This window comes from Myotis brandtii, unplaced genomic scaffold, assembly GCF_000412655.1.
Source record: "Myotis brandtii unplaced genomic scaffold, ASM41265v1 scaffold84, whole genome shotgun sequence".
In the NCBI taxonomy this organism is placed as follows: Eukaryota; Metazoa; Chordata; class Mammalia; order Chiroptera; family Vespertilionidae; genus Myotis; species Myotis brandtii.
In genome coordinates, this window is record NW_005371410.1 from 10555115 (window position 1) to 10569196 (window position 14082).

Here is a 14082-nt window from a genome sequence, read left to right on the forward strand (position 1 = left end):
GATTGCAAAAGTGCTATTTTTTTATAAAAAATATATTTTTTATTGATTTCAGAGAGGAAGGGAGAGAGAGATAGAAACAAAAATGTTGAGAGAGAATTATTGATCGGTTGTCTCCTCCACACACCCCACTGGGGCCTGCGCCCGCAACCCGGGCATGTGCCCTGCCTGGGAATAGAAGAGCCAGACCTCCTGGCTCATAGGTCAACGCTCAACCACTGAGCCACGCTGGCTGGGCTTGAAAGGACTATTAATACCAAATTTCTGAAAGCACACAATCCAAGGTGAAATCTAACCACTTTGGTCCAGATTTGTTTTGGCTATTTGGTGCCACCTGCTGACCACTGAGAACAAGCCACACCTCAGCCTCCAGGGCAGCTACCAACCTGTGCCCGGACTTCAGCACATCTGACTCTTGAGTAAGCCCAACCACAATCCTTTCCAACCCCATGAATCTTTTCCTACCACTGATTTAGCCCCCAAATCACCAACTACTTCCCACAAATTTCTCAACAAGCCAGTGTTAATTCTTTCCTTAAGCTAAAAACAAGTCCTTCAGAGAAGGTAAGCACATTTCTTTTCTAAGAATTCTTTTTAATGGTGTTCTTAACACCATGGTGCTTTAAAACAAATAGGAGTGTGGGAAGAGGAGTTCTTACTAGCCCGCCCGGTGTGGCTCAATGATTGAGTGTTGACCTATGAACCAGGAGGTCACAGATTCCCAGTCAGGTCACATGCCCAAGTTGTGGGCTCCATCCCAGTAGGGAGCGTGCAGGAGGCAGCCAATCAATGATTCTCTCTCATCATTGATGTTTCTATCTCTTTCTCTCTTCCTCCCTGAAATCAATAAAAAATAAAAATAAAAAGTTCTTACTAGTCTGTGTACAAAAGAAATATTGATGCTCTAAGGTATCCTTTTTATTTGATTGCTTCACTCGAGTGTTTAAGAATTTGGATATCAGAAACATTTCTGAATTTTTCAGGGCACTGTCAAAGCAAAACATCCCACATCCCCACCAGAGCAATGGCAAAAGGGTGCTTCTAGGCAGTCAAGAGCAACAACAGAGTGACCTGAGGGTAAAGGAACAGTCAGAGTCAAGGAAAGGGCATGGATGGATGGGTGAGTGTGCCCATGGCGTGGGAAGTCCCGAAAAAAAGATGCTACAAACATCATCTTCCAACCCATTTCAACAAGGGCTGTGCCAGCTGTGAAGGCAGTTTATAGCACACATACAGGTGTCCCCCAAAGGTTATCTATAAAGGGCTACATCTCCCCAAGATGCTATTAGCCATGTGCCCCAGGGGCCAGTGAAGAAGCAATCTGTACTTCCCAAGTGGCGGTGGGAAGATCAGGAGAGAAGAGAGGAGGGCAGTCCATGTTGGAATTCTGCCTGATGGGTCTGCCATTAGGAAATCTTAAGAGGACTATTTAAGGTTGGCAGGAGGCAACACAATCTCCTTTCCTAGAGAAGGGATTCCATTGCTTCTACTGACTCAGTGATGGTCCAGAGTCCACCTAACTTGATCACCATGGCAGGAATTCATGAACTAATCCCTGGATAGATACAATTCAATAATATCCTGGGTGTGTTATGGCTAATATCCATGTTTTTGGAGGCTTGGTTTTGAGAAGATGGTTAAAAGTACATACCTACCTTTGCTGCTCTTCTTCATCTCCTGTGTGTGTGTGTGTGTGTGTGTGTGTGTGTGTGTGTGTAACAATAAGGAATATGTAAAAACAAGCCAAGCCTCCTCCCTCAAATATCTTCTTTAAGCCTATGTTCTATGAACTAGAATTTTCCAAAAAATATAAGGAAATTCCAAAAGCTTTATCATTTTCTGCTTCAATACGAATATAATTTCATTTCTGGCAGACCAAGACAGAAGTGGATGAGGAAACGATTATCCACCTAGACCAGCCGTGGGCAAACTACGGCCCGCGGGCCGGATCCGGCCCGTTTGAAATGAATAAAACTAAAAAAAAAAAAGACCGTACCCTTTTATGCAATGATGTTTACTTTGAATTTATATTAGTTCACACAAACACTCCATCCATGCTTTTGTTCCGGCCCTCCGGTCCAGTTTAAGAACCCATTGTGGCCCTCGAGTCAAAAAGTTTGCCCACCCCTGACCTAGACCTATGAGGCAAAGAGGTTCCTACAGCCCTGGCATGTGTTATCACAAGGCCATAACCACCAGGAGAGAAACTGGAGTGTTCTATTAGTTGTCCTCTTTATTGATTACAATTCTGAAAGTCAATATCTGGCAACGCCCAGACAGAAAACACTTTATCTGTTCTGTTCCTTTCCAAGATCACAAATAGATTTTCCATGTCACACAGGTACAGGACGACGGGTTTTTTCTTTATAGTTTATTTATCTCCAAGCTTCCCTCCTCTGCCCTCTTGTGTTACTCTACAAAATCCCTGGGTGACGTTACCTACTCGCGTCTTTGGCTCCCACCCTGGGCTGACTACTGCTCCCTGGGTGGCTAACTGCTGTTGTCTCCTATGGATCGTCAAGTCAGTGTCTAAAGCGAAACTCATAATTCCTCCTTACAAGCCCTGTTTTTCTTCTGTCCAGCCCCCTGGTTGCTTGTACCTCCCAAAAATCCACTGAGTTAGCTCAAGCAATAGTTTCTTACTGTGCACCTCACCTCTTATTTTAACCCCTAATCCATTCCCCTACACTGCCACCAGAGGGACCTTTCTCATTTCATTCCTATGAACAAACCAACTGATGGCCATGCCTTCCAACAATAAATCCCTACGCCTTCAGAATAATGCCAAAGTCCGAAATGAGACTCTTCATGACGGGGCCCTGCCCAGCTCTCCAGCCACGTCTCAATACTCTTGTCCTAAGCTCACTATTCCTGTCCCAAGCGCTTATAGCTCCTGAGGGAAAGGTTGTGCCCTTATTTTGCCTCCAAAACTACTACCTGAAAGAGCTCTCTACTCAAATCCAACCTCCACCAGGAAGCCGCTACTACCCACTCACCAGCACCTGGTCTAAATGAGACAACCTGAGAGAGCCTGCATAGGTACTCCACTCCCTCTCAGGCACTTTATATACTTCTGATCTATCACTTACCATCATAAGACTGTTTCATAATTACTAAACATCTACTGACTTATTGTCACTAGGCCATAGACTCTTGGGATCACATCCTAGTCATACTGTCTTTATCTCTCTCATCTCCTAGCGGGGTGCCTCAAAACATTATGTGCTTGCTAATTATTTATTTGTGGGACAGCTGGGTGGGTGAAAGACTGGTAGGTAGAGGACTGGAAGGTGAGGCGGAAGAAGAGATGTCTATTCAAGCCACCCTGGTACTATCTCCATCCTTCACAAAGCCCCAAACACACAGTCCTCTGAGCTACATGGGCTTGGTGAGCACTTGCCTTCAAGCAGTCACGTTTTAGACTAGCTGCTAACTGAACACGGACACACATTGAATAAGGTGCTTCCCCCTGTACATATTAGCATTTAAGTTTCCCTCTTTAGTTTTTATTTATAAAAATAATTTTTTTTGTCTGAACTACTCAGATTTCAGAGATCAAAGCAACAGACAGGAGCACAAATACACATGTACAAACACACACTTCGTTAATACCCAATCTTAATTAAAGGCTCAAATAAATTAAATAAATTTTTTTTTAAAAAGGTGACTAACATTTGCCAATTCTTTTTTTCAGAAGGAAAACCATATGCTAACAATTACTTTGGCAGAATTCACAGACCCAAATGCTCTGCAGACACTTAAAAACCTCCCACTTTACTCATAAAAGACTTGAAAAAGCATACACTGAACTGGTGGTGTGTAATCTGGGAAAAAAAGTTCTGCTCAGGGACTTTAAGGGACCAAACTTTGTGCCTGAGAATTTCCGGAAACAGACCTGATAGAGTTCTGCCTCAACCCTCCAACTATTCAGCTGCCAGAAAGCAAGGGAGACACACCCTGCTTGCAACCTGCTCGCGGAAGCACCCTGCAGAATCTATAAATCTATAAAACAGCCTGTAACGAGGACTCTGCAAGAAACCACATCTAGAACCTCAGCGATGAATAAACTCGGCTAACCTACTGCTACTCAGGCTCATGGAGCTAGCTCCACATAAAGGCCCAAGACACCATCCTGAACATCCCACGTTCTCTGCTCACAAACAAGATGTGGATATTTCAGCTCTTACCTAGAGAACAGCCGACCACCAGACGCCGCTGCATGAACGTTCCTATGGCGCACAAACGATCCAAGAGCAGCAAACACTCCTTCCTTATACACGGCACACCTATGCCAGAACTAGCCCTGCTTCATCTTCTCCCACACCCCATCCCTTTATCTATAGCCAAGTCTTTCAAAACAACCTCCATCTTTCTTCCCCAAACTCATTGTATAAAAGGGCCCCATCAATTCTAGGATGCAGATGACTGTGTCTTCTCCATCGAGCCCTGCTGCTGGTGGCTTAGATTGCACGCCCCAGGCCCTGGTCCCTTTTCTGGCTAGCATATGGTTCAAGAAATCCTTTCCTTCAGAAAAACTTTTGGCCTTGAAAGTTATTGTTTAACAGTATCATTCACTTTTTAAATTTTCTAGGTTACTTGCAGTTTTACAGAAACATGTCAACTGTACAAAAAGCATGACACAGCTGTACAAACGGGCCAAAATTCATGGAATCGGACCATTTGGAAAGAGAAGGGCACTCAGAGACTTAATAATTAAACCTCGTTAACAAAGGTGGCCTTCAAATACTCTGTACTAACTTTTGTATGTTTTGTTTATCAGTGACAGAATATATTAATTGTGAATTTATCAGATTTTCCTTAAAATTCCCTGCATATACATCCAAAACCATAATTATTTTATCTTCTTGGTAGGTTAACATGATAAAATACCTTATTTTCTCCCTATTCACACATTAATTCCACTTTTATTGAAAGTAATATTGGCCTATTATATTTTTTTCCATTCTATTATTTCATCTTCTTGAGTCATTTTATTTTAGGTATGTCTCTTCCTTTTAAAATCCAATCTAAGAGTCTCTGCCATTTAGTTGGCAAATATAATCCCTTTACATTTATTAGGATTACTGAAACCTCAAAACAGATTTTGAGGTTTCAACTAACTTATTTTGTTTTCTATCTTAGTTATTAACATGTGGAAACTGGGGCCTACACCCAAGAGTTAAACAACTGAATCGTCACACTGCTATAATATCTTTAATTATATCTGTAATATCTTTATCATCACTGAACCCAGAACCACAAGAACTCAATCTAATCTTTAAAATGTAGAGAGCAGATGAGTCTAACAGCCAAAGAAAACTCTAATACTATTATAAATAACTTAACTTTCTTGCTGGCTTACTTTACTGCATGTAGGCATGGGTGCTTTTTTTATTCAGTCCTCCCCAGCAACCTTCTGAGGTAGTTATTATTAGCCTTATTTTACAGATAAATAAACTAAGGCTTTCTGTGGTAACACAGCAAGGAAATGAGGAAGCCAATAGGATTTTAACCAATGTGTATGACTCCAAAGCCCATGCTTTGAATGAATAGCTTAGCCTACATTTTGAGGCACAATAACTTTAATAATGGTCCATATGAGAAAAATATCTAATGGACTCAAGGTTCTTCAATACATGAGAAAATATATTTTTATCATAGTATCCCAAATGGACTAAGACACCTTCATTCCCAATATTCAGAAATAATCTCTTTCCTACACAGATGAAAAATGCCACTGAAAGGCTGGTTCTAGTTTTATGAACAAAGTTCTAGGGGAAAAAATTACTTTTTAACATGGGCAGGTTACACCAGACTCTACTGTTTGGAGGAGCAAAATTAACTCTTACTATAAAGAGAATTATTTTTAAAGATTTCACTAGAGAAAAATATACTGACTATAATTAATTTTATTTTCTTCTATGGCTTAAGAATTTATATTACCAAGAGAACATTTCTACAATAAGAAAGAGTATAATGTAGGGGGAACAACAGAGCATCTTCCTCCATTTTAGAGTAAACTGCACAAAGAACAGTAAAATTATAAACAGATTTACTGAGTGCCTTGAATGAAAATTCTTACTATTCTGCATACTTGTTTATCCTCATTTACTATTTGTACATTAAAAAATTTAACAAAGTATTTGATTTCTTTTCCCCCGTCTGCATGATGCAATCTAGATTCCAAATATAAATCTGTAAGCCCTAAAATATTTTAAAACTAGGTTTACTTTGAAAACAGATTTTGAGAGCAAGATAAGCTTTTCCAACATCTACCTATAAATCTTAAAATAACCTACCTTGAAACAAATGAAAAAATTTTAAATGATTTCTACTAAGGGCTATCTTCACGTAACTAACTGATAGTTGAAGGCCATCCTTGTTTTTTTTTTCTCCTTACAGGGAGAAGCAATTCAACCTGAAATCATTAACTCAACGCAGATCTAGCACTGATCTTATGGCCAATAACCATTTTGGTCTTACCCTTACTTCCTGGTAGTTTTAAATTACTTTACAATATAGATTTAATGGCACTGCTACCAAAATGCCGATTCTGAATTTTCATTGCTTGGCATTTCACTGCCTTATTTTTTGTAAAATTGCATAAATCAGTATCGTTTGTGCCTGAACAACAGAGGCAATAACGTGTTTTCTATTTGGAAGCTGACTTTTACTCCGAGAGCAGCCAGTGCCTAAATTCTCTGCCGATCTATCAAGTAAAAATGTATGTCTCAAATACCGGGAATAATGATCAAATGAAAAAAAAAATATGTAAACTTGTAATGAAAAGCAACACTACATGAAAGATGGATGAGGCTCACACGCCTATACACTAAGCTCCATGAGAACCAGGATCTTCTCTGTTCTCGTCATCTTTCTGTCACCAGCACCACCCTTAAGCCACAGCAGCTGCTTAGAAACAGCTGTGAAATACCGGTAAAATGGTAGGCGGTAGGAGCAGTGGCACTCCAGAGCAACCTAACTCTAAAACACAGTGCTTCTTTCTGCCTAAATAACATGTATCCTGAACCCCAGTAAAAGTCTCATTGTTACCTAAGGAGCAACCGTCTCTTCACTCGGTTTCATTTAGCAAAGGATGAATTTTTATAAGCAGTTTATTTTCAACTGTTGCAAAATAAGCCGTATCTGGATAGGAATGGAGTAAGCACTACTAGTAATTTCACAGTATCATTGGAGATGAATAAACATACTTATCTTAATACGTAATATTTTAAGAACCATTCTCCTTTGCAAAATGATCATCTCCAAATGTCCCAAGGTTTCAATACTATTAAATTTTCTCAGAGAGCAATTCAGACAACTCCAATTGCTTGGGTTAACTAACACTTGAGCAGCAAGCCTTCCCCTTTTGTATGCCCAGTAAATGTTTCCCAAACTTACTTAGAAATCTGTAAACTTTCAAATAAACAAAATGAGTAAAGGTTGGCCTACGGTACTTGAAAAGGAGAAGTGAAGTCAATCCCAGAAAAACCATTCTAATATTTACCATTTTAATACAATCAAACCTCTATGACTAAAATTTGTTTAAACTTGATCAATTTGCAAAACAAACTTTCTAATTACAACTTAACAATGTATCAGGCTATAATCAATTCGAATGCTGCACATTACTGTTTAAAAGCTTGATCCTAAAGGTGCTCCATATCAAGCCTGATAAACAAAGGTCAGGTGAAGTAAATGTCGGAATTCACATTTACTCCCCTCACGGCCATCCCCCCCCCCCCCCCCCCCCCCCCCTGTTCAGTCATTTGGTCGTCCCTCACTAACCCCACTGTCAGCCTGGTCGTAGGCAGCCATCTTCTGAGGGTGTGAGGGTTAATTTGCATATGATGACCTCTTTATATATGATGATTTTCCATTTGAACAACTGTAAACCTACTTTTGCTCCACCCTGTATTTAAGCACTGATACGCAAAAAAAAAACGAGCCAGTGTTTAATATATTGCCATAAGTTTAGCATCACAGAGGGCTCGCCCTCTGATACATAACTCAGATCATGCACTCATCAGAGAGGACGAGATACAAATACTACCATAGGACCAGACCATAATCCAGTGATGGCGAACCTCTGACACGCGTGTCAGAGGTGACACGCAAACTCATTTTTTTTGGTTGATTTTTCTTTGTTAAATGGCATTTAAATATATAAAATAAATATCATAAATATAAGTCTTTGTTTTACTATGGTTGCAAATATCAAAAAATTTCCATATGTGACATGGCACCAGAGTTAAGTTAAGGTTTTTCAAAATGCTGACACGCCAAGCTCAAAAGGTTCGCCATCACTGCCATAACCTAAGCAAAAGAGCCAACGACCCAACACTTCGCAAACTTATCAGAAAGGCACAGGATAAAGCACAGCCTACCCAAAGCTACTGGGCATGGGCCTGCCACTCGGATGTGCCTGGCTCCCCCTCTACTGCTCAACTTACTTCAAAATGAAAACGAGGTCTGAGCTGAAGTCCTCAATCAGGTTCAAGAGCAGAGGAGACCAGGACCTGTCCTTGCTCTCCGGGCGGGGGGAACAGGCTTAAAAGAACAAGAACTAGAACACCCAGACCACTCTGAGTTCTTTAAAAGCTCCCTACTGATGTGACTTCATCTTTGAACTCTTTGCCTGACCAAAATCAAGCCTGTACTTTCATCTCCTTGAAATGTTATTTATAAGCCCATTTTCTGCTTCCCAAAATATCTATGAACTTTGTTTTTCCTGCCTCCAAGTGCTTTCAAAGAAGTTGCCTTTTTTTTTTTTTGGTCCAGCTCTGCAACACCGTGAATTAATAGGATGGTAGGGCATTTTAGAGCATTGGAGAGAAACGAATTCTGTTAGCCTTCTATGATTCTGTGCAGAGAGAAAGTCAGGGGTTGGGCACCCCAGTGGTGGCTGGATATTTTAGTGCTGTCTTTTGTGACATTTAATGCCAACCCCAACCCAAAAGGGCTCCTGTAATCAAGGAAGGCTTTCTAATCTCTTGAGTAATGGAGCTGCTATCTCTCAATAACTTGTGATTTTAGAGATCAGGATAACAGACAAATGAGAACCAGGTCGGCCTTTCTCTAGATTCTCCTCAAGCCCCCGCCCCAGCCCAGAGCCTCCTGTTGGGTGCTCTTGCTGGTCTCTTTTCTCCAGGGAGTGTTCTTAAATAACTGCCCATGTCATTATTTGTTAAATGACTATCTCACCTTATATCGTATACTATAACCTCCATGATTAGGCATTTCTTTCTTTCTTTTTAAAGTTTTTAAATTGATTTTTAGAAAGAGAGGGAGAGGAAGAGAGAGAAACAGCGATGTGAGAGCAAAGCATCAATTGGCTGCCTACTGCACACTCCCTGCCAGGGAGTGAGCCCCCAACTCGGGCATGTGCCCTGACCTGGAATTGAACCATCGACTTTTTGTTGCATTGGACGATGCCCAACCAACTGGGCCACACTGGGCAGGGCTGTTTTTATTTCTGTTATTATTATTTTTTTTATTTTAAATCAGTGCATCCCTAGGTACAATGCCCAGCACACAGAAAACAAGGAAATATTTAATTAATAAACTTCATGCTTAAAAATTCCTCACTTTCAAGGATATTATAGGCACTTTCCCTACCGAATCTGCTGTACCAAGAAAAAAATATTTCCAGCTTATTCAGTGGTAAATTTGTTCAAATGAAAGCTGTAAATAGTTAAAAACAAAACAAAACTGAAATTAACTGCTAAACGATCAAGATTTATCTACGTTTTACTTTTTTTTTTAAAAACTGTATTTAAACACTGGAATGTTTAACTTCCTTCACTGAGCAAAGGGAAAACTTCTAATGGCAACTTCAAACTTCTAAATCATGGAGGCTAATTTCCCAAGTCAAATTCTCGTTGCTGGCTGAACAGCTGTATTCACCGGGTGCCAACCCAAAAATTAAAGGGTGGTGAGGCAAGTTCCCAGGCCTCATCAGAACTCTCCTCACTACCTCAGAAAGTAAATTTCACACAGGTAGGGGACCCTGGACCAAGAAGAGTCAAAAAATTGTTCAAGAACACATATAGTCCTACGTTTAGTTTTTTAGGTTACCCACGGTTAGAAAAAGTGAAAACTGGCAGTAGTCCACCGAAAACGTGGCCAGCTCAATATGAAGCACCAGCAGAAGGTAGCATAGTCCTGGATGGCTTTGTTGTTAGAAAACCCCCAAAGAGTGTCCAGAAGGGGGCAGACAGTCTGTATAATGCCTGAGATTTCCAGCCCAGGAGCCAGGAACCCCTCCCCCCCCCACCCGCCCCCCTCACCTTAGGGAAAAATCTTAAAGGAACACTCAGCACCAATCTTTAAGTGGCCTCAGGAGTTCTCATGTGGGCTCTGGCACAGCCTCCTTGGCAGGCAGAGAGCAACACATTCATAGAGACTCAGGGTTAGAAGGCGCTTTCTAACAACCAGAGCTCTCCAAAAATGCCGAGGGCTGGCCAGACAGCAGGGAGTTCAGGGCATCACCAGAGGTTCCTGCAGGGTGGGGATGTACCATTTGACAGGGCAGCCACAGAGGGAACCACATACCGTGGAGGAAGCTGGGCTGCAGGAATTCTAAGATCCTGTCCAACTAACAGGCCTCTAGGATTTGGTTAACCACAAAGTGTTTACCATTCTTGTGATCAGCACACTGTAGTAATGCTACAGTCTCAAAACTTGGTTTCCCAAGGTAGGCACGATACTCTCTTCAATGGGGTTCAAAAGAATGGCTTTTCCATTCCTATTTTTAACTGGATCTCTACTACTTTATTTTTAAGATATATTTTTATTGATTTCAGAGAAGGGAGAGGGATAGAGGGATAGAACTGATGAGAAAGAGTCACTGATCAGCTGCCTCCTGCATGAGCCTGCAACCCAGGCATGTGCCCTGACCAGGAATCTAACCGTGACCTCCTGGTTCATAGATCGACCCTCAACCACTGAGCCATGCTGGCCGGGCTGAATCTCTATTATTTTAATTATAATCTTTCTTTGTTGGGGTGTTTTCATATTAAAATCTTTGCATTCTCTTTAAAACACAAGTGTTCTTCTACAAACATTAACAAACGTTTCATTGAGTTTCACAACCCTACTGAAAAGTGGGCTAAAAGCTTTGAAAGCAGGTTTTACATGTTGATGGAGACATGAAGTGCACCACTGGAAATATTTATCAAAACAATTAATTTTGTTAGGCAATGGTACACTTTTAAAAATATAAGGTACAAATAGAACATCTGTTCATTCAAAAAACGTTTAATTAGAAAATTCTGCCTGTGTTGGTGTGACATTCTTATCACCCAGGGCACATTATTGAGTCTGGGATTTTGTTCTTTGCCAAATGTGGAGACATACCTACACAGGTGTGAAAATACAAAAATTTTTTATTTAAAACGTCAGGAAGTCGGAAGATAAAACAGCTCAAGGTTCACACATCCTTTCTTTATACTGCTTAAATGAAAACCTTGCTCTGCTTTATCATTTTCAGGGACTGCATTCTAGTTTCCCTAAGAAATTACTCTATGATCCTCCTGATCAGAGTTTTGCTATAATGGAGGGGATCTGAACTCATCAGTCCCACCTAGTGTACTTACAAGTCAATGCACACATACCCAGCATCAGTCATTTTGCAGCTAGGTCCTGACATAGCGAGGGGGATACTCAGAAGATAAGTTGGTGACAAACCAAATCAAATAACCAAGGTACCATACCAGCCGTAGAATTTGTTTTGTTATATGGCTGGTTTAAATGCCGTTTCCAGAAGTGTCCTTATCTCATCCATTTTCTATAGGCAGATCATAACACCAAAACATTTCTGAAAACTTGTGAACTGACACATTTGGAAGCATCAAGAAAGGATGGAGCGCTGGCTGGCGGGGCTCAGTTGGTTGGGTGTTGTCCAGTGCACTGAAAGGCTGCAGGTTCGATACCTGGTCAGAGGCAATTGCCTAGTTTGCAAGCTCAATCCCCAGTAGGGGGCATGCAGGAGGCAGCCAACTGATGTTTCACTCTCACACTGATGTTTCTCTTTCTCTCCCTCTCCCTTTCTCTCTCTCTCTAAAAATCAATACATTTTTTTTTTTAAAAAGAAAGGATGGGAAAACCATTCCCTTGAACCATACTCAGCAACAGAATGATGAAGAGTTAGGCATTTAGTAGTTTCTCAGCCATAAGTTGGTTGGTTTTGCTTTTTGATGATGGGCATATATTTTTTTTATATTGCCATATTGCTCAAAAAGAGTTGATATGTTCAGAGACTAGAAAAAAAGTGATGAGAGCATAGTTTTTTTTTTTTTAAAGGATGGGAAAGCCATTCCCTTGAACCATATTCAGCAACAGAATGATGAAGAGTTAGGCATTGAGTAGTTTCTCAGCTATAAGTTAGTTGGTTTTGCTTTTTGGTGATGGGCATATGTTTTTATATATTGCTGTGTTGCTCAAAAAGAGTTATGTTCAGAGACTAGAAAAAAAGTGATGAGAGCATAGATCAAACCTGGTGACCTACAAGGATGGTCATTTTCATGCTTGTGCCTCACAGCCTTGAATACTTTCAAGTTCTGCTAAATTCCTCAGATTCTCTAGGAGGAGGAGTGAAGGAGTACGCAGCCAATGTCTAACAGATTTCTCTAAACACATTTTTCCCCACACGGGGCCTGCAGGAGGCTAACAGGGAGGGTGCCAGGCTCCTTAGCTTCCTCTCACTGTAAAAGCACTAACCAGGGCCCTGACCGGTTTGGCTCAGTGGATAGAGCGTTGGCCTGCGGACTGAAAGGTCCCAGGTTTGATTCCAGCCAAGGGCATGTACCTTGGTTTCGGGCACATCCCCAGTAGGGAGTGTGTGTTCAGAGACTAGAAAAAAAGTGATGAGAGCATAGATCAAACATGGTGACCTACAAGGAGAGTCATTTTCATGCTTATGACGATTTTCTTGCCTCACAGCCTTTAATACTTTCAAGTTCTGCTAAATTCCTCAGATTCTCTACTGGTGACCTACAAGGATGGTCATTTTCATGCTTGTGCCTCACAGCCTTGAATACTTTCAAGTTCTGCTAAATTCCTCAGATTCTCTAGGAGGAGGAGTGAAGGAGTACGCAGCCAATGTCTAACAGATTTCTCTAAACACATTTTTCCCCACACGGGGCCTGCAGGAGGCTAACGGGGAGGGTGCCGGGCTCCTTAGCTTCCTCTCACTGTAAAAGCACTAACCAGGTAAGTAAAGAGACACCCCCCAACACACACATACACACGGTGCCTAGTCTTCTTCGAACAGGAAGGCAGCCATTGGCTTAGCCGGAGTACCCATGAAATCAGCCTCCTCTCCAAATGGACTACACAAGAACAGCAGAGTACATCAGAATGGAGGTACCAGTCTCAGGGGCAGGTGAGCCTGGATGACCAGGACCCAAGAATGTCTTTTTTCTTTTTCTTTTTTTTTTAATTAATAAGTTCAACAGAGTAACAAGCTCCACATGGCAAAAGAATTTTTGTTTTAACTTAGAGGTCACTGACTAGAGACTAGGAATGTGCCCAGCTGTTAGAACCCCTCTGCTGTGCCAGGAAAGATGCCAGCTACAGACAGGGACCCTCAGCTCTCCTTTCCTCTTGATGGAGGAGGGAACACGGAGTAATGCCACCTGAATTCCCCCGAGGTGGGTGGGCTGCGGTGTTAGCTCCCTCCTGATCTTGCAGAGGACGAAGCCAAGCGCTGGCCCTCCTCAAGCAGACTGCTCCCCACTCACTCTCTCTCCAGGAACCTCCCTCTGGAAGTTCCAGAAAGTTCCTGCTAACCAGCTCAGCAGACTTCACAAAGGAGGGATGAGCAGCCCCCACTTTCAGTGTACATTCCAAACTGGGGAAAATTAAAAAGCAAAAGCAAAAAAACCCACAGCAAAGCCAGAGTTTGCCCTTGGTTTTGCATTGAGAGAGATTTTTCATTAACACAACCCTGCCTGACTTCAGGCGAGGTCCGTTAATCTTTCCGTGTGTACAGAACCTTGCAGGAAAAGCAGGCTGGGAGCTGTCACCCGTGCATGCACGGCCCGGCCGGCCTCGGGACCTGTCCTCCAGAGTGCATATTTATTT

The 14082-nt window shown here is 41.7% G+C and overlaps 1 protein-coding gene across 2 annotated transcripts in view; it reads right to left on the reverse strand.

Annotated features, from left to right (window-relative positions):
- The window catches only part of SPTBN1 (spectrin, beta, non-erythrocytic 1), a 163185-nt gene that overhangs the window by 130102 nt on the left and 19001 nt on the right, over nt 1-14082 (reverse strand). Inside the window, exon 1 of one of the 2 annotated variants that reach the window (XM_005884612.2) lies at nt 4185-4281. The exons of the other annotated variant lie outside the window; for it this stretch is intronic. The gene's annotated coding sequence lies outside the window, so the exon portion shown is untranslated. Of the gene's footprint in view, nt 1-4184; nt 4282-14082 lie in introns of those variants that run through there. 2 annotated transcript variants of the gene reach the window in all.